We start from the raw sequence: 19,198 nt of genomic DNA, 5'->3' as shown, positions 1-19,198 counted from the left end.
GGAACTTACCTCAACATAATAAAGGCCATATGTGAGAAATCCAGAGCCAACATCGTTTTCAATGGTAAAAAACTGAAAGCATTTCAACTAAGATCAAGAACAAGACAAGGTTGCCCACTCTCACCATTATTATTCAACATAGTTTTGGAAGTTTTAGCCACAGCAATCAGAGAAGAAAAAGAAATAAAAGTAATCCAAATCAGAATAGAAGTAAAACTTTCACTGTCTGCAGATACTATACATAGAGAATCATAAAGATGCTACCAGAAAACTACTAGAGCCAATCGATGAATTTGTTAGAGTAGCAGGTAATGCATAGAAATCTCTTGCATTCCTATACACTAATGATGAAAATTCTGAAAGAGAAATTAAGGAAACACTCCCATTTACCACTGCAAAAAAAGAATAAAATACCTAGGCATAAACCTACCTAAGGAGACAAAATACCTGTATGCAGAAAACTGTAAGACACTGAAGAAAGAAATTAAAGATGATACAAACAGATGGAGCGATATACCATGTTTTTGGATTGGAAGAATCAACATTGTGATAATAACTATACTACCCAAAGCCATCTACAGATTCAATGAAATCCCCATCAAACTACCAATGACATTTTTCACAGAACAAGAATAAAAAATTTCACAATTTGTATGGAAACACAAAAGACCCCAAATAGCCAAAGCAATCTTGAGAAAGAAAAATGGAGTTGGAGGAATCAGGCTCCCAGACTTCAGACTATACTACAAAGCCACAGTAATCAAGATGGTATGGTACTGGCACAAAAACAGAAATATTGATCAGTGGAACAGGATAGAAAGCCAGAGATAAACCCACGCACATATGGTCACTGTGTCTTTGATAAAGGAGGCAAGAATATACAATGGATCAAAGACAGTCTCTTCAATAATTGGTGCTGGGAAAACTGGACAGCTACAGATAAAAGAATGAAATTAAAACCCTCCCTAACACCATACACAAAAATAAACTCAAAAATGGATTTAAGACCTAAATGTAAGACCAGACACTATAAAAGCCGCAGAGGAAAACATAGGCAGAACACTCTCTGACATAAATCACAGCAATATCCTTTTTGACTTACCTCCCAGAGAAATAGATATAAAAAGAAAAATAAACAAATGAGACCTATTGAAACTTAAAAGCTTTTGCTCAGCAAAGGAAACCATAAAGACGATGAAAATCAACGCTCAGAGTGGGAGAAAATAATTGCAAACGAAGCAACTGACAAAGGATTTATTTCCAAAATATATAAGAAGCTCATGCAGCTCAATATCAAAAAAACAAACAACCCATTTCAAAAATAGACAGAAGACCTAAGGAGACATTTCTCCAAAGAAGATATACAGATTGCCAACAAACACATAAAAGGATGCTCCACATCACTAATCATTAGAGAAATGCAGATCAAAACTACAATGCGGTATCACCTCATGGTCCTAATGGCCATCATCAAAAAATCTACAAACAACAAATGCTGGAGAGGATGTGGAGAAAAGGGAACGCTGTTGCCTGTTGGTGGGAATGTAAACTGATACAGCCAATATGGAGAACAGTATGGAGGTTCCTTAAAAAACTAAAAATAGAACTACCATATTACCCAGCAATCTCACTACTGGGCATATAACCTGAGAAAACCATAATTTAAAAGCATCATGTACCACAATGTTCATTGCAGCTCTATTTACAAAGCCAGGACATGGAATCAACCTAAGTGTCTGTCAACAGATGAATGGATAAAGATGTGGCACATATATGCAATGGAATATTACTCAGCCATAAAAAGAAACACAATTGAGTTATTTGTAGTGAGGTGGGTGGAACTAAAGACTGTCATAAAGAGTGAAGTAAGTCAGAAAGAGAAAAGCAAATATTGTATGCTAATGCATATATATGGAATAAAAAAAAGATTGTTCTGAAGAACCTAGGGGCAGGACAGGAATAAAGATGCAGATGTAGAGAATGGACTTGAGGACACGAGGAGGGGAAAGTGTAAGCTGGGATGAGTGAGAGAGTGGCATGGACATATATACACTATCAAATGTAAAATAGATAGCTAGTGGAAAGCAGCCGCATAGCACAGGGAGATCAACTCGGTGCTTTGTGTCCACCTACAGGGGTGGGATAGGGAGGGTGGGAGGGAGACGCAAGAGGGAGGAGATATGGGGATATATGTATATGTATAGCTGATTCACTTTGTTATAAAGCAGAAACTAACACCCCATTGTAAAGCAATTATACTCCAATAAAGATGTTAAAAAATAAAATAAATAAAATAAAATAAAATGGATAACTAACAAGGACCTACTGTACAGCATAGGGAACTCTGTTCAATATTATGTAACAACCTAAATGGGAGAATTTGAAAAAGAATAGATACATGTACATATATAACTGAATCATTTTGCTGTACACCTGAAACTAACACAACATTGTTAATCAACTGTTCTCAAAATAAAATAAAAAGTAAAAAAAAAAAAAAGATCCTGACATCTACTGTTATGTTCTCGTCTTCCCTTTGCTTACTCCTTCTGCATATTACATACCAGAAAAACATGTTCCATAATCATTTGTAAAGAGCAGGGACTAATTATGAAGCCTTGGGAGAATCACTTTTCCTAGCTAAACATGTTTTTTTTATCAGTAAGATAGGAATAATGATATCTTGTGCTAGCTTCCTTACAAGATTTAGATGGAGAGAAAATGAAATGTTAGATAAGAATAGGGTTTCTAAAAGTAAAATAATTCCATATTAAAGTGACCTTTACTTATAATTATGAGATTATGATGATTCCTTACAATGAACTAAATTTTTATTTTAATCAGCTTCTTAGTCAAATATATATATATATGCTGTAATATTATTATCTCCTTCTATGACTTTGAAATATACCATATACATTTTTCTACAACAGAGTAGGCATATCTATAAATACTTATATAAAAGGCAAAAATATATTTTACTCTGAAAATTCTCCTGTAGATGTGAAAGTGTATGTAAGTAGGTAGTTGAACCTGTCGTCCCTTATAATCACTGTTACTGAGACCACCTCTATGTGAGATGCAGCAAAAATCACCCATTACAACAGAAGAAACCATATAATTCCTGGTCCAGAGAACAATTGTTAAAATATTGTAAAATACTGTCTTGGTAAAAAATTCTATTGCTAAAATTGAGGAGGAAGATTTTCATTAACCAAAAAATAATAAAAAATATTTAAACAATGTTTCATAAACTGTAAGACCTAAATTGAAAGAATATTTTTGGAAATAAAAGGAATGGAATCAGGTTTATGGGGCTGTTTTTTCTGAAAAAGTGAAACTTCATTTTCTGCTTGAAACTGAATGAGGAAAATGTATGATTTTTGTGTCACTGAAATACTGTCATCATGTGTCCAGGTGAGTAATGCTTTTGGAAGGAATTGGACCATTTTGCTCTAATCAAAACATTAGAAAATAGCTGTAAATAATATCTTTTTCACCCCCTGGAAACTTAAAGTTCAAACTTTATTCATCTGAAAGAAGCTTTTTCCTTTCCTTAAAATTATGAGAAGAAAGTCTTTATGTATGATGATTCTTTGAATTGATTTATATCCTATGATGTTCCAATAAAAAATAAAAGACATATACATATAAGGCTTAACTAACTGATGTCTTACAAGCATACCTGAGAGAGCCTCTGAAGAATGTTGCTACATTCAACCTGAAAAGTTACCTGTAATCGGTGCTCACTTTAAATCAGCTACGTTGTTTAATGTCCTAAATAACAAATGTCCATAACTACAGAGTTTCACTCACTCATTTATTCACCTAATATATACCTATTGAGTATCCATTGTGTGCCGGTACTAGGCATGTCTCTGCAAACAACATCCCTCTTCTCTTGGAATAACCCAGTGCAAGAAGCATGTCAGACAGTAATATGTACTATGAAGAAAAATATAAGAAAATAATTAAGGGAGATGGTGGGGACTGTGTTAGAGAATGTGCTTTCATATTAGATGATCAGGGAAGACCCTCTGATAAGGTGACATTTGAGCCAAGATCTGGAGGAAATAATGGAGTGAATCACCCATCTCAGGGGAGGCACTCCAGTAAGAGTAAGTCACAGTGGTCAAAGATCTGAAGGCAGGAATATGCTTTACATATTTGAAGAAAATATGGAGGTCATTGTAGATGGAGTAGAGAAAAAGGAAGGGTGGTTGTCCTTATAATATCTGGTTAGGGCATAAAGTTCCATGAAGGTCAAAGTAAAGACTACATCTTAATATGAGTGATATGGCAGGCACTGCAGCATTTTAAGCAGAGTAACACAATTCAGTTCACAATTTGAAATTAATAATTTGGAAGCCACATGAAAAATACACACAGGTGTGTGAGCAGAGAGACTAGCTAGGGGCTCTTGCAATAATGCAAGTGAGAGAGGATGATGACTTGGATAGGATGTAAACAGGTAAAGATAGTGAGAAGACAAAACTGCCTAGATTTGCTGATGGATTAGAAGTGTGAAAAAGTAGTCAAAGATGATGGCAAGACTTTGGCCTAAGCAATCAGAAGAACAGAGTTGCCATTTACTAAGAATAAGATGGATCTGAAAGTAACAGGTTCAGGGACTGGGGGGAATTAAGAGTTCAGTTTTGAAAATATTAAGTTTGAGATACCTTCTCCATGGGTAAATTATTTTTTAAAGGCACTTATGTCCTCTGTCATCATTTCCTTCTTTTGTTAAATTTATTTATTTATTTATTTTTGGCTGTGTTGGGTCTTCATTGCTGAGTCCAGGTTTTCTCTAGTTGTGGCCAGCAGGGGCTACTCTTCACTGTGGTGCACAAGCTTCTCATTGCGGTGGCTTCTCTTGTTGTGGAGCACGGGCTCTAGGCACGCAGGCTTCAGTAGTTGTGGCATGTGAGCTCCGGAGTGCAGGTTTAATAGTTTTGGCACACGGACTTAGTTGCTTCGCGGCATGTGGGATCTTCCCAGACCAGGGCTTGAACCCGTGTCCCCTGCATTGGCAGGCTGATTCTTAACCACTGCACCACCAGGGACATCCCTCCATGTGTAAATTTTGAGTAGGCCCTTAAGTACACAACTTTGGAAAGCTAGAGATATAAATTAGGAGTTTGTGTTTAAAGATATATAAAACTTTGAGACTTGATAAAATCACCTGGAGAATGAATGTAGAGGGAAACAGGGAGATGTCCTAGGACTAAGCCCCAGGGCACTATAACATTTAGACGTTGGGGACATAAGGATGATTCAGCAAAGGAGACTAAGAAGGAGTAACTTGTTAAAGGAAAACCAAGATAATTTTATCCTGGTAGCGAACTGAAAAAGTTGTTTCAAAGAAAATTAGTATCCGAGTGTTAACTACAGTTGATTGGTTGAGTAAAATGAACCTGAAAACTGATCATTGTACTTTTGCAGCATCCAGCCCATTGGTGACTTCCAATTAGGGCACTTTCAGGAGAGAGATGGTGAAGAAAACCTGATAGACTGAAATCAAGAGAGAATGAGTTTCAGTTCCAGCCAAAATGGAAGATTTACCATCCCATTTGAAACAATCAAAAGAGAAAAAACTAAACAGACAAAATATGGGACAACGGTTTTTAAGACCCTGGATTTCAGGCAATGCAGGACAGTGACCCCCAAGACACTGGAACAAACAGGTTATCCCATAGGTTCTCCATTTTATTATTTTGAGAGAGTTTCCAGGCTGTAACACCACAGGGAGGAAAACAGGGCAGAGGGTGACAAACTTGTTCCAATTTGCCTAAGATTTTCCCAATTTTAAACGTGAAAGTTCTGCATCCCATGATCTCCTTCCACCCAAATTCTGGGATAACTAGGACAGTTGGTCACTTTACCTATACAACTCAAATTGAAATGGAGCTAAGAATCCAGGAAACTAAAGATACTACAGTTCACAAAATGAACAAATAGGGACAGCAGCACAGAGAAGGAACTCCAAAAATCTCCATAAGGTCAGTCTTCAGTTTTTTTAACCTAGAGTCTTAATTAAAATATGCATGTGCATGGGAGGGAATTACCTGAGGCTGGGAAAAGAGCTAACTGAAAGAATTAGAGGGAACAGAATGTGTCACTCATATAGGACCATGAATAATGCCTGTTCCTATCTTCCAGGTTGGAAAATATCTCACTTCACAGAGTATTAGGTAAAGGAGTCAGAAGCATCTTGCTACAGTATTGGGGACTAGTTAGCCCTAGACTAAACAATGCTGTGGTTGCAACCTAATAAGTCTTAAAAAGAGAACCTAAAACAATCAAAGTGTTACCAATAAATTAACTACATCCCAAAACAAAGCTCAAGAAAACTTATAGGGACACAAAAATATGCAATACTCACTGAGGCAAAATTCCCAATAAATGATATCCAATCAAAAATACCAGGCATGGGGGCTTCCCTGGTGGCGCAGTGGTTGAGAGTCCGCCTGCCGATGCAGGGGACACGGGTTCGTGCCCCGGTCCGGGAGGATCCCACGTGTCGCGGAGAGGCTGGGCCCGTGAGCCATGGCCGCTGAGCCTGCGCGTCCGGAGCCTGTGCTCCACAACGGGGGAGGCCACAACAGTGAGAAGCCCGCGTACAGCAAAAAAAAAAAAAAAAAAAAAAAAAAATTTATTTAAAAAATACCAGGCATGGGAAAAAACATATAAATACCAATAATGAGGAGAAAAATGGCAAAAAAGATCCAGAACCAATATAATTACTAAAATTGGCAGATAAAGATATTAAAACAGTTATTTATTTTTATTTATTTATTTATTTTGCGGTACATGGGCCTCTCACTGTTGTGGCCTCTCCCGTTGCGGAGCACAGGCTCCGGACGTGCAGGCTCAGCAGCCATGGCTCATGGGCCCAGCCGCTCCGCGGCATGTGGGATCCTACCTGACCGGGGCACGAACCCACGTCCCCTGCATCGGCAGGCGGACTCTCAACCACTGCGCCACCAGGGAAGCCCTAAAACAGTTATTTTAACTGCATTCTAGATATTGAGGCATGGAAGAAGCTGCAAATCAAATTTGTATAGATGAAAACTACAATGCATGTAATGAAAAGTACATGGGGTAGATTAAAAACAGATTAGACATTACAGAAAGAAAGATTAGTAAACTTGAAGACATAACAAAAGAAACTATCTAAAAGGAAACACAGAAAGAAAACAAAAATTTGAAACCTTAGAAAGGATTATTCTATCAGTATCAGAGAGCTGAGCACTTAGAGTATAAGAGACATGATAGGAAGTTGTAATAGGAAAAAGGAGATCAAAAACATTTGCCTTAGAGAGGACGTGTCCATGGGGCTCAAGCCCTGGATGAGAGGTTAAAATAAAATTCTTGAATAAACTTGGGTGCTTCACTGTAATAAGGTGCAAAGAGTAGCTCTCTTTAGATTTTATTTTATTTTAGATTTTGTATGTTATTATTTATTTAGATGTTTCAGCTCTTACACTAGGGTTTTTACAAGCTGCTGAACACTGACAAATGATATCTTCCACAGAACTCTAACCACACTTTCCCAGACAGTATAAATATATGGTTGAAATAACATTAATATACATCATAATCTTATCAGTTAACAACAACAACAAAAAACAATGACCAAGTATCCAAATATTTGGTTGCACAATGCAAAAGATATAAATTATTAGATGTCTACTCAATTCATTAGCAGAAACCCACTTTTTTTTGCAAGAGACGTTGGCAAGAGAAGGGAAAAAAGTAACACTTCAAAGAAGAATAATAGTTGATGAGCAACTCCCAGTGTTCATAAGAAAATTATAAGAATTTCAGAAATTTGAAAATTATTTTAAGCATGATAAAGCACCCTACCCTTTAAAAATATTCACTAAATTAAAGGATATATCCTACATGTTCCATACAAGACAAAGGCAACATTTTATGAAAAATATTTAATATCCCCTCCCACTGATTTTTTCAGACCCTCCCTGTTAAGTTGTGCCATAAAGTACAAACATAAGCTGTAAGGTTTTTTTATCTGGAGTCATTAAAAACATGTGCTTCTGTACAATGTATTTTCAAAATGGAGATTTTCCATAAGAACATAAAAGGAGGACTTCCCTGGTGGTGCAGTGGTTAAGAATCCACCTGCCAAGGCAGGGGACGTGGGTTCAATCCCTGGTCCAGTAAGATCCTACATGCCACGAAGCAACTAAGCCTGTGTGCCACAACTACTGAGCTTGCACTCTAGAGCCCGTGAGCCACAACTACGGAGCCTGCCTGCCACAACTACTGAAGCCCACACGCCTAGAGCCCGTGTTCTGCAACAAAGAGAAGCCACTGCAATGAGAAGCCCATGCACCACAATGAAGAGTAGCCCCCGCTCACTACAACTAGAGAAAGCCCGTGCGCAGCAACAAAGACCAAATGCAGCCAAAAATAAATCAAGAAAGAAAGAAAGAAATTTATATATAAAAGAAAGAACATAAAAGGAGATGCATATGAAGGTGTTAAATAATCAACATAAGATTTGGTAAAAATTCAGTAAATACCAATGGTTGTATGAACCTAATGTGGACTGGTACAAATATGGGAGATGGGAGCAGGCAAATAACCATATAGGCCCTACTTTCAGTGTTTGAAATGACTGAAGAAATGAACCACATAAGTACTAGAATGTTCATAGTTCCTGGGATTTCAGTTTTGCGTGATACTAAAAATATACAAGTATTGTGTTGGATATTTTGGCACCTGATATCCCTAATTTTTTTATACTTTGATAAGATTCTGGCATGAGAATCAATTTAAAGACAACATAATTCTGCATGATTTCAGGAAAGGAACATTCCATTGGTACAAAAAATAAGTACATTTTAAATGCTGAACAATGAGAACCTTTCGTTAAGCATCCAAATAGGTTGACTGTAATTGAAACATAGAGATTATAATTATGCCAAGCTTGCGATCTGGTAAAGCTACTTTTCAGCCTGCTATGGAAGCTTCATTAGACTTGCTCACTAAGCCACCATGTTGGCTAGTATGGACGTCAAATTAGGACCTGTCTCAAGTTCCACTTCTAAGGCAACAGCAACAGGCATCCTGGTTTTGTTGACTATAATAGTTGTTTCTAAGGTCATTGGAGTTTTGAAGCACATCCATATTTTAGCATAATATTTCTTCATATACAAAAGTTCCTTGCTGTTAAAAGCTCCACACTGCTTTTGTCTTATGAACTGCACTGCATCTTCATATTTCATTCCACCTTCTGTTAATACCAGGACGACAAACACTGGTGCTCTGCTAAGACCTACAACTCAGTAGCAACACAGCAACCATGTTTTTCACAAAACTTAACTTTTTACAAGACTTAACCAGTCATCAACAATCTGGCTGGATGGCGGGACACCGTCATCAAAAGGCCACTTGTGAACATGGATACCTTCTTTCTTCACAAGGGCAGTGCTATCCTGTTGTGATAACTCCTTACTTCTTAAATTTCTCCATAAAATGTTTAAGGTTGCATTCGTTAGACTGAATGTAATGGGAAATCTCATGTTCTTGTATGAGACTTCCACAGGATCTGGAAGGTTTATTCAAGCTATGTTAATTTAGTTAAAAACATCCAATAAGGTTATGAAAAAATTTTTTAAATTGAATAAAGAAATGACATAAAGAAACTGGTCTATTTTAATATACTCCACTTGAAATTCTCAGTGCTTTGAGTGTGAAGCTGGAAGTAATAGGAAATGAAGTGAACTTCCTAACAAGAAGCAGAAATCTTTCAATCCAGTAATACTGAGGCAGTGGATAGGAAGTACACTGAGTTTTATCCCATCTAGGTCAGAACTCATTGCAAATATTCTGCAGATTTCAATTCAACACTCTGTGTCCAGGTTAAATGCTCTTATGGGGGCTTCTTGGTGAAATGGTGATGAATTTCTATATTTCACTTGTCTCCAGAGAGGCCATGCTGTGCCTGGAAGAATCTCCACTGGCCGTCAGAAACTCCATAAATGTGGCCAAGAAAGGAATACTCATTAAAGGCTGTGGTCTAATCATCCAGCTGGACCGTAGGTGGTAGGGACACAGGTGGTGGTGGGGCATCACCTTCTACCATGCAGTGAGAGGCCCCGAGGAGAGCCTGGTGCTAAGTTGGCCCACAGCAGAGGGAGCCAACATGCATGCTGAGGCCCAAAGATTAACTTTTATTCAAAGAAGGGAAAGCTGGGAAATGAGGGAATTCAAAAGCACATTAATGAAAAAATTTATGAACTGAACCTATTTAGCCAAGAGACTTAATGGATAGAGGCAGGATGTTTATGTGTGTTTTGCATGGAGAAATGTAAGGATGTACATGGGGCTGGGCAGAAATGTCTCTTAGCTGTTTCTCAGGATTACTCTAGTCTCTGTTTCCAACCGGCTGAAAACTCTCCGCTAACTTCCCTTGTTTCAGAATAAAATCCAGAATTTTCATCACACCATATATTGTCTGGCCACAGCCTTACCTCTCCGTCTTCAATTACCACTCATCCTCACCACATTCGCCCTGTGCTCTAGCAATTCAAGTCCCTTGGCATAACTCTAAGATGCATGATTTCATACTTCTGTCTCTTTTTAAAAAGGGCTGGTAAGAGTTAAAGCATGGATTCTCATGAAGGTCCAAACTTTCTAACATATTTAGCTTCCTTCTTGCTAAATGGAATCCAATTGTAGTATATAGCTAGCTTTGGAGGCCATCCTAAAATTGATATATCCATTTCTTTGTACCATCAGTACAAAAATATAGGGCAGAATATGCCTTTAACTTTGGAGCCAACTGCCTCACTTACCAATTCCCAAGAGACAGGGTCAGTGGATTATCGAATTCCTGCTGATGATTCTGCTCAAAAGGCTGCTTTCAGCAATGCACAGGGCTCTAGTCGATGGAATCCTTATTTTTAGAAATGCTGCATTCCTTCTAGTCTAAAAATAGCCCCTGACAGTTCTCAACATCTAAAACCCCCTGGGTAAAATGTACCCAAATTTATACCTTTGAATTTATAGAATCTGACTAGGAAAATTTCACATGGGTATAAAATTCCAGGGATTGAAGATAAATGAGATAACTCGTATAATATTTTGAGCTCTGTGGACATAAATTGCTATATACATCTAAGGCACAGTAGAATAATAGAAAAAAAGAATAAGGGGAACTTAAAATAACGACTCATCAAACAGGAAAGCAAGTCTCCTCACTAACTTTCAGTTACATTGGTAAGGGATAACTGTGAATTTTGATGTTAAAGGACTTGTGATCTGGGTGGATGGTTTCCCAAGCTTTTCCCTTTGTTTTTCCCATGGGCTTTCTATCCATTCCTCTAGTGCAGTTAAGATAGGAAGAAGGAAAAACACTTATTTTCTCTATGTGTTAGTGTCATAGAGTTTCCTAAACCAACAAGAAAGTCAGGGGGATATAAGTATTCCCTATTCCCTCCTCCTCCTCTCATCCCAATCCAGATACTCTTTCTGCTGAGGTGGGAAGGATTTCAGTAATCCTCCTTTTTCCCACAGTTTCATGCTAACCTCACAAACATCACACTTACCCTAGTTCTCTGGACTGCACCCACCAACCACATTACTCTTCTCACTGCTATGCCGACACTTTTCTGTTACATTCCGCACACTGACTCTTTAGAGTCCCTGATGAAGTATCACCATCAGGAGTGTTTTGCCTCTTCCTGTTTGTCCCTCAGGGAGACAGACCAACATTACCTGCTATCACACCATTTCAAAATGGGGCAGATACATTTTAAGAAACACATTTACTGTACCATATTAGCCTGAAAGCATATATATCCCACTTCTCCAGGGAGAGTTTAGCCACCCCACAACTCCTCCAGAGCTGCATCTCCTTTCATCCCTGCATGCCTCTGAGACACCCATCTCATATCTATCCCCTCTTTTGGTCAGGGGAAAAGGTGGATAGATATGGGTTGTTCAACACTATTGAGGTTTAGGGATCCTAGTTTTCACAATTTATAGAGATAAACTTTTGAAACTTTATTAGACATGATTCATCAATCCCTTTGTAACTTTGGATTTCTCTTTTGCAAAATTCTAGCTCATGTAACAAACAAACTTCTGTATGACTACCTCTCATTTACCAGGATTTCAGTTCTAGTATACTTGAAATTCAGAACATTTCTATTGGGATACAACTTGTAAATATTTTAATGGCTTTTCCATTAACAACCTCTAAATTACTATCTCTGAGTCCTGTAACCTGAGTCAGTCATTAATGTATCCAAATGAGGAAGTCAGAAAGAAATATGCTAAGTATTTGCATGGAGAACTACATACATTAAAATATATCTATGTAATGCTCTATATGGAAATAGAATCTAAAAAAGAGTGGATATATGTGTATGTATAACTGACTCACTTTGCTGTATAGCAGAAACTAACACAACATTGTAAATCAACTATACTCCAATAAAAAATATTAATAACAAATTTTAAAAATATACCTATGATTTGTATATTTCTACAGCTACAAAAAGGATTTACAGAATCACGTTAAAAGAGTTTTAGTGAGCAATGTATGATAAATAAAAAATAATTGGATAATAATTAGCATTTCTAATTTAAGACATGTACAATATAATTGGTAGTCTCTTAATTAAATGAGCTCTTATTATCCCTATCAAAATACCAAGGGCATTTTTCACAGAACTAGGAAAACTAATTTAAAAATTTGTATGGAAACACAAAGGACCTCAAATGGCCAAAACGATATTGAGAAAGAAGAACAGAGCTAGAAGAATCATGCTCCTTGACTTCAGACTGTACTACAAAGCTACAGTAATCAAAACAGTATGGTACTAACACAAAAACAGATACATAGATCACTGGAAAAGAAGAGACAGCCCAGAAATAAACCCATGCACTTATGGTCAATTAAACTATGTCAAAAAAGGCAAGAATATACAATGAAGAAAAGACAGTCTCTTCAATAAGCAGTGCTGGGAAAACTGGACAGATACATGTAAAAGAATGAGATTAGATCATTATCTAACACCATATACAAAAATAAACTCAAAATGGATTAAAGATCTAAATATAAAAGCAGAAACCATAAAACTCCCAAAAGGAAACATAGGCAGAACACTCTGACAAAAATTATAGCAATATTTTTTGGACCTATCTACTAAAGCAAAGGAAATAAAAACAAAAATAAACAAATGGGATCTGATTAAACTTAAAAGCTTTTGCACATCAAAGGACACCATCAACAAAATGAAAAGACAACCTACTGAATGGGAGAAAATATTTGCAAATGATATGACCGATAAGGGGTTAACAGCCAAACTATCTAAACAGTTAATATGACTCAACACACACAAAAAAAAACCTGATTAAGAATGGGGGACTTCTTTGCAGTCCAATGTTTAAGACTTCATCTTCCAATGCAGGGGGTGCGGGTTCAATCCCTATTCGGGGAGCTAAGTTTCCACATGCCTCGTGGCCAAAAAACCAAAACATAAAACAGAAGCAATACTGTAACAAATTCAATAAAAACTTTAAAAATGGTCCACATCAAAAAAAAACCTTAAAAAAAAAAGAAATGCACAGAGACCTAAATAGACATTTTCCCAAGCAAGGCATACAGATGGACAACAGGCACATGAAAAGATGCTCAACACTGTTAATGATCAGACAAATGCAAATTAATACCACAATGAGATATCAACTCACACCTGTCAGAATGGCTATGATCAACAAGAACACAAATAACAAATGTTGGTGAGTATATGGAAAAGAGGAAACCCTAGTACACTGTTGGTGGGAAGTGCAGCCACTATGAAAAACAGTATGGTGGTTTCTCAAAAAACTAAAAGTAGAACTACCATATGCTTCAGCAATTCCTCTCCTGGGTATATACTCAATAAACCTCAAAAACACTAATTCAAATAGATACATGCACCCCAATGTTCATAGTAGTATTATTTACAATTGACAAGATATGGAAGCAACCTAAGCGCCCATCAACAGATGATTGGATAAAGAAGATGTCCCCCGAACACACATGCATGATAAAATACTACTCAGCCATGAAAAGAATGAAATTTTGCCATTTGCAACAACATGGATGGACTTGGGGGTATTTTGCTAAGTAAAATAAGTCAGACAGAGAAAGACGAATACTGTATGATATCACTTATATGTGAAATCCAAAAAATGAAACAAGGTAGTGAGTATAACAAAAAAGAAACAGACTCACAGATATAGCAAACAAACTAGTGGTTACCAGTGGGGAGAGGGAAGGGGGAAGGGGCAAGTTAGGATTAGGGGACTAAAAGGTATAAACTACTATGTATAAAATAGATACGCTACTAGGATATATTGTACAACACAGGGAATATAGCCATTTTGCAATAATGAAGTGCCAAATAATATGGGGTCATATTCTTAAACCTCCACAATTTGCACTTTGGTCCAAAATTATTTGCGTTATTTCCACTTTCAAAATACAGTCACTCTCTCCTGATAGCCTCCACAAGTTTGATCTCATTGCAGCCTCAGGCTCAGGGCTGAGGCCCAAGACCTCATTACAGAAGGGCACGCGGGTCCCTGGATTAGTTTCCTTGGATGCATCTCCTCAGGTGTGGTTTCTCTCAATTTTAAGATGTGTGAATTAAAATGAAAAGTTATTTTCCTCCTATACATCCAATATACACTGGTGGGGTAGGCATAGGATAAGTGCTATAGACACAACTATTCAAAAGGAAAGGGGAGGTGGAAATGGGAGGCACAAAGTTCACTGATACACAGCAATTTTGAAACCCAGTCTGACACGTTTGCAGTTCCTTGATTAGGAGCCAGTTCTGCAACCTGGGACTGACTCTTCAGAGTTCTTGGTTCCATCTTATTGGATCCTTGTTCCGCCACTTGAGTTATCCTTCCTTTCCCATGAAAAGGAGGCTGTGTATGCAACTGAGTCATTTTCTCAGATTGTCTCCTGCCTGTAGAGACTCAAAGATCCAAATGCTCTTTTGCATTTTGTGTTGTCTTTGTCCCATTCTGTCCACACTAACACAATTACATTAAAAATGATATGGGCTTTCTGTGTAGCAACTTATAACTGATTCTTTTAGACAGAGATCAAACCCACAAATCTTTTCAAGATAAACACTTTTCTACCTTGAGTTCCCTGCGAGGTTTCTATGGGAAAACACTCCTAAGATTCTTAGGGACCTATTGTTTACCAGTGAGGGGGTGTGGTCTGCCAGGGATGCCCTTAAAATGTTTAGAAGGCTTTTTTTTCTGTTTGAAAGGATTTATGTGACAGTTAAATTTTTCTGAGGTCTTAACAAGGAATCTTATAGGCCCACCCAGGATTTGGTCTTTGCCCTGAAGCTATTTCTTAATTTAAACGTTATATTATTTTATTTTTGCCATCTGGAGAGACTGGCACTGAGAAATGATTTTATCTTAACACCCAGAAAGCCCTGGATCCTTTATATTTCTTCCAAATTATGCTTGAAAAATGAGTAATTCCTTTTTGTGGTTCATCTGTTTATAACTTATTATACATGGCTAAAAGAGCTGATACTTCCAATATTCTGCACAAAAATCTTAGCTAGATCTATCAGTTCATGAGGTACATTTTCTATTTTTAATATTTCCATAATTAAGAGTTTTGTGAAACATTCTGCACTACATGAAATGAATCTCCTTTCCTCCAGCTTCAAATAACATTTTTCTTAATTTCCTTTAAGTCCTCACTAACAATCTCCTTGAGGCCTATCTAGCTTCTATTTACAGACTCCTCAAGTCCACTCAACTCCTGCTCACCATTGGAGTCCAAAGCCAATGTCAGCTGTTTTAGGTTTGTGTTACAGATACAGTCCAATTCCAGATACGAAATTATGTTCTTTTTCTGTTACCACATGAAAAATTAACTCAAAGCTTAATGGCTTAATACAGCAATCATTTTTGTTATGTCTCACAATTTCTGCAGGTCAAGAATTCCTAAAGAGCATGGCAGTATGTTCTGCCTTGGTGTCTTTCATCAGGTTGCACTTGGATGGTAGCTGGAGCTGGAAGAGAAGGGGGCTGGAGCAGCTGGCACCTGCTAGGGCTCTCTCACTCAGTCTCAGGCTTGTCCCTGTGATTTTGCATGGGCTCTATGGACTTCTACAGCATGGCAACCTCAGGGCTCTTGTACAAGTACTCCAGTGAGCAAGACTGTAGTCTTATTTCCTTTTGTGACCTAGCTCAAAAAGTCACTTACCATCATTTCTCTTGTAGTCACAAATTCTCCCAAATTCAAGGGGAGGGGGAAATATACACCCTACTTCTCAATGAATTGGGGGCTATATTTTAAAACTGCCACGATGAATTTGGCTTATTTTAATCATGCTTGTTAAAGGTCTTGTTTCTTAACCACAAAGTCTAAGTCTCCTACACAAATTTTTCAGGAATACAATTCTCATCTTGGGATGAAAGTACCATAGAATTAATTTGAATAGCTAAATCATGGACTTTTAAGCACCAAATAACACGGCACTAGGGTGTCTTAACCATCTTGTTTTTGTCCTTTCTGCCCTTCTAAAACAATGACTCAAATTCTAATAATCTAGCTTCCCTATAGATGAAGGCTTTTCTCTGTTCTGCTCAGTTATTCCCCTTTTCTGACCATTGCCAATTAAAACAAGATATTTTAAATCAATTACGCTAAATGGTATGATCTTTGAGTGAAAAACATGACCTTCTGCTCTGAAGAGTTTTTCCATTATACAGTTAACTTCTTTGCCCCCATAAAGGACCTGAAATTGAAGATTTCATTATATCTATCACTTAGCACAAATATCTCTTTGGAGTAATGCAGTCATTATAACAGGTGAAAGAGGACATTTTGGCTGCTTAATATTAACAGGCTATAATGCGATCCTGATGTATTCAATTTCCATACTCTTGATCTTATTTCTGCCTAAGGGAATACAAAACATCAAGATGCAAATAAAAATGTTTTTAACAACACTAGGTCATTAAGACAAAATTTGAGGTTTTTTCCTCTAGTCATTTTTATTTGAAAAGCTGATTGGCGTTTCAGTCTTACATGAAAATAAAACCCTTAAATAGTTGAAGTACTGCTCATTCCTTAGGAACAGTCTTTAAATATTATGTCATTATGTAAAACTCTTGGGTTACGTGTACATTGCAAGTCAATTTCACTACTCACCATCCATCACAGCCATCATGGTATCACAACAGGAACACAGAGTACGGATTTAAAGTGGAGGTACTTAATCTATCTCAATCTACCTGGCCTTTAATTATACTCGTTTAACAAGACCACACACTTTCATTTCCAGTTGACAATCTCATGTGATTGGCCAGAACTGGATCAACCTACATGTTTAATTAAGAGGTGACTAAATTCTTCCATGACTCTGACTTTCTCATAATATAAAATTTTAAAAATCCAGGTAGTTAGAGTCAGAGGAATTAGCATTTTGGAAGATCTTTATCTTTTTCATTCAAAAGTTACCTGACTCTAAAATACTCTTAACTCATACTCATGAAATTCATCAGCTCGTCAGATGTACGAGGTAGTACAACCTGGCCTCTCATCTCAGTTTTTTATACTATCAAACAGAAGCCACCAATGAATCTTAGTAGGTGTCATTAACTACATAAAGGATAAACCAAAAAGAAAATACATTGCTACTATCAACTTCTCTTAGCCTTATGGCCTATATTGTTAACTGGAGTACCACTTGGCATAGTTGTCTCTAGTTTTTACCCTCTGACCAGGTTAACTAAAGCAAATCTGTGGAAACAGGCAAAGCTTCTACCTAGAAAATGAGGCAGGAATCTACCAGAAGTTAGGTGCTTTTCCTTCTTCTGCAATGTAAGAAGACATCAATATGTGCAGACCATGTTCTCATTGATTGATTGGTTCATTCATCCATTTATTTATTCAACAAACATTATGTAGTATAAATCATGTTCCATGCAGAGAGAACCTTCCATATGTGCTCATTCTGACTTTAAACAATTACAAAGATCTCATCTCTTCCATTCAGGACAGATGAGAAATCAGACAAAATGGATTTTGATTGTCTTCCAGGAAGTCCTAGAAGGAAAATTCAGGAACACTGGTTGTCTTTTAACGTCAGAAATCAAAACCTGAATGCAATTAGTTTGCAGAGTCAAATTTGATATAAAAAAATATATTTTAATTGAATAATATTTTGCATTTCCAGACAACTCTATAGCATTTCATTATCTTCTGTAATTATCTTCAATATTATTTGCATGTGTCAAGTAAATTGCCTGGGGCACTTGTTTGGAAGTCTTAAAATTAATTTGAACCTTTAAAAGCTTTAATTAAATTAATAATTATTTTATTCCTAGATAAAGCAAAACTCACTGACACTATACCAATTAGTATGTAAAAATGTATACCTGTGTCTGTTCACACACACATATATACCTTTCATTTGTACGCCAAATACTCTTCAATTTTTTTCATATGCGATTTCTCTGTTGATTCTCACAAAGCAATTAGGATAAAGATAAACCAAGTATGTATCCTAATTTTAGAAATTAAAGCACACCTAAATTTACCTAATTAGAGAATATACCAGTCAGGTTTATATCATAGAAACAGAACTGCTACAAGTGATACAGAATGAATAATTTATTTTAGGGGTTGGATATCATACAATTATGGGAGTTGTTGGAGCAGCCTATTATTTCTGTGCCTAATGTTGAACCTCAAGTCACTATAGGTTAGCCAGAGGGGCAGTTGGAAAACTGGATGTGAATGAGAGCAAGGACAAACTGGAACTTGCAAAAATAGAAGGAGACAAAGAATGGCAACTGGAACTTGTGAAAACAAACTGGAACTCATGTCTGTGTCTTACCATATCCAACCTCAATGCCATGGGTATGTAGCACAAGCTGGCATCTTCACTACATAGTTGCACATGCTCTTGTGCATCAGCCAAATTGCCTGGCGCCCTGCACCAACCTTCACAGCTGCCTCATTTCCATCTACCAAATCTTGTGCACAATATCTCCTATGGACCATGCAAACCCAGAGTCATGCAGAGGAGCTCTAAAAAACATAGTTTAGCTTAGCTAAGCTGACCCAGTACAGAGCCAATGTAGGGAGATGTAGGATAGAATCTGGGTCTCCCAACTTAAGTCTTCT

At 37.1% G+C, this 19,198-nt stretch overlaps 1 pseudogene; it reads right to left on the bottom strand.

Annotated features, from left to right (window-relative positions):
- Nucleotides 1-9,057: 9,057 nt before the first annotated feature.
- Nucleotides 9,058-19,198, bottom strand: part of LOC132527798 (protein tyrosine phosphatase type IVA 1-like) — a 60,281-nt pseudogene continuing 50,140 nt past the window's right edge.

Source organism: Lagenorhynchus albirostris, chromosome 1 (assembly GCF_949774975.1).
Source record: "Lagenorhynchus albirostris chromosome 1, mLagAlb1.1, whole genome shotgun sequence".
Taxonomy (NCBI): Eukaryota; Metazoa; Chordata; class Mammalia; order Artiodactyla; family Delphinidae; genus Lagenorhynchus; species Lagenorhynchus albirostris.
This window is presented reverse-complemented; position numbering and strand designations above follow the sequence as displayed.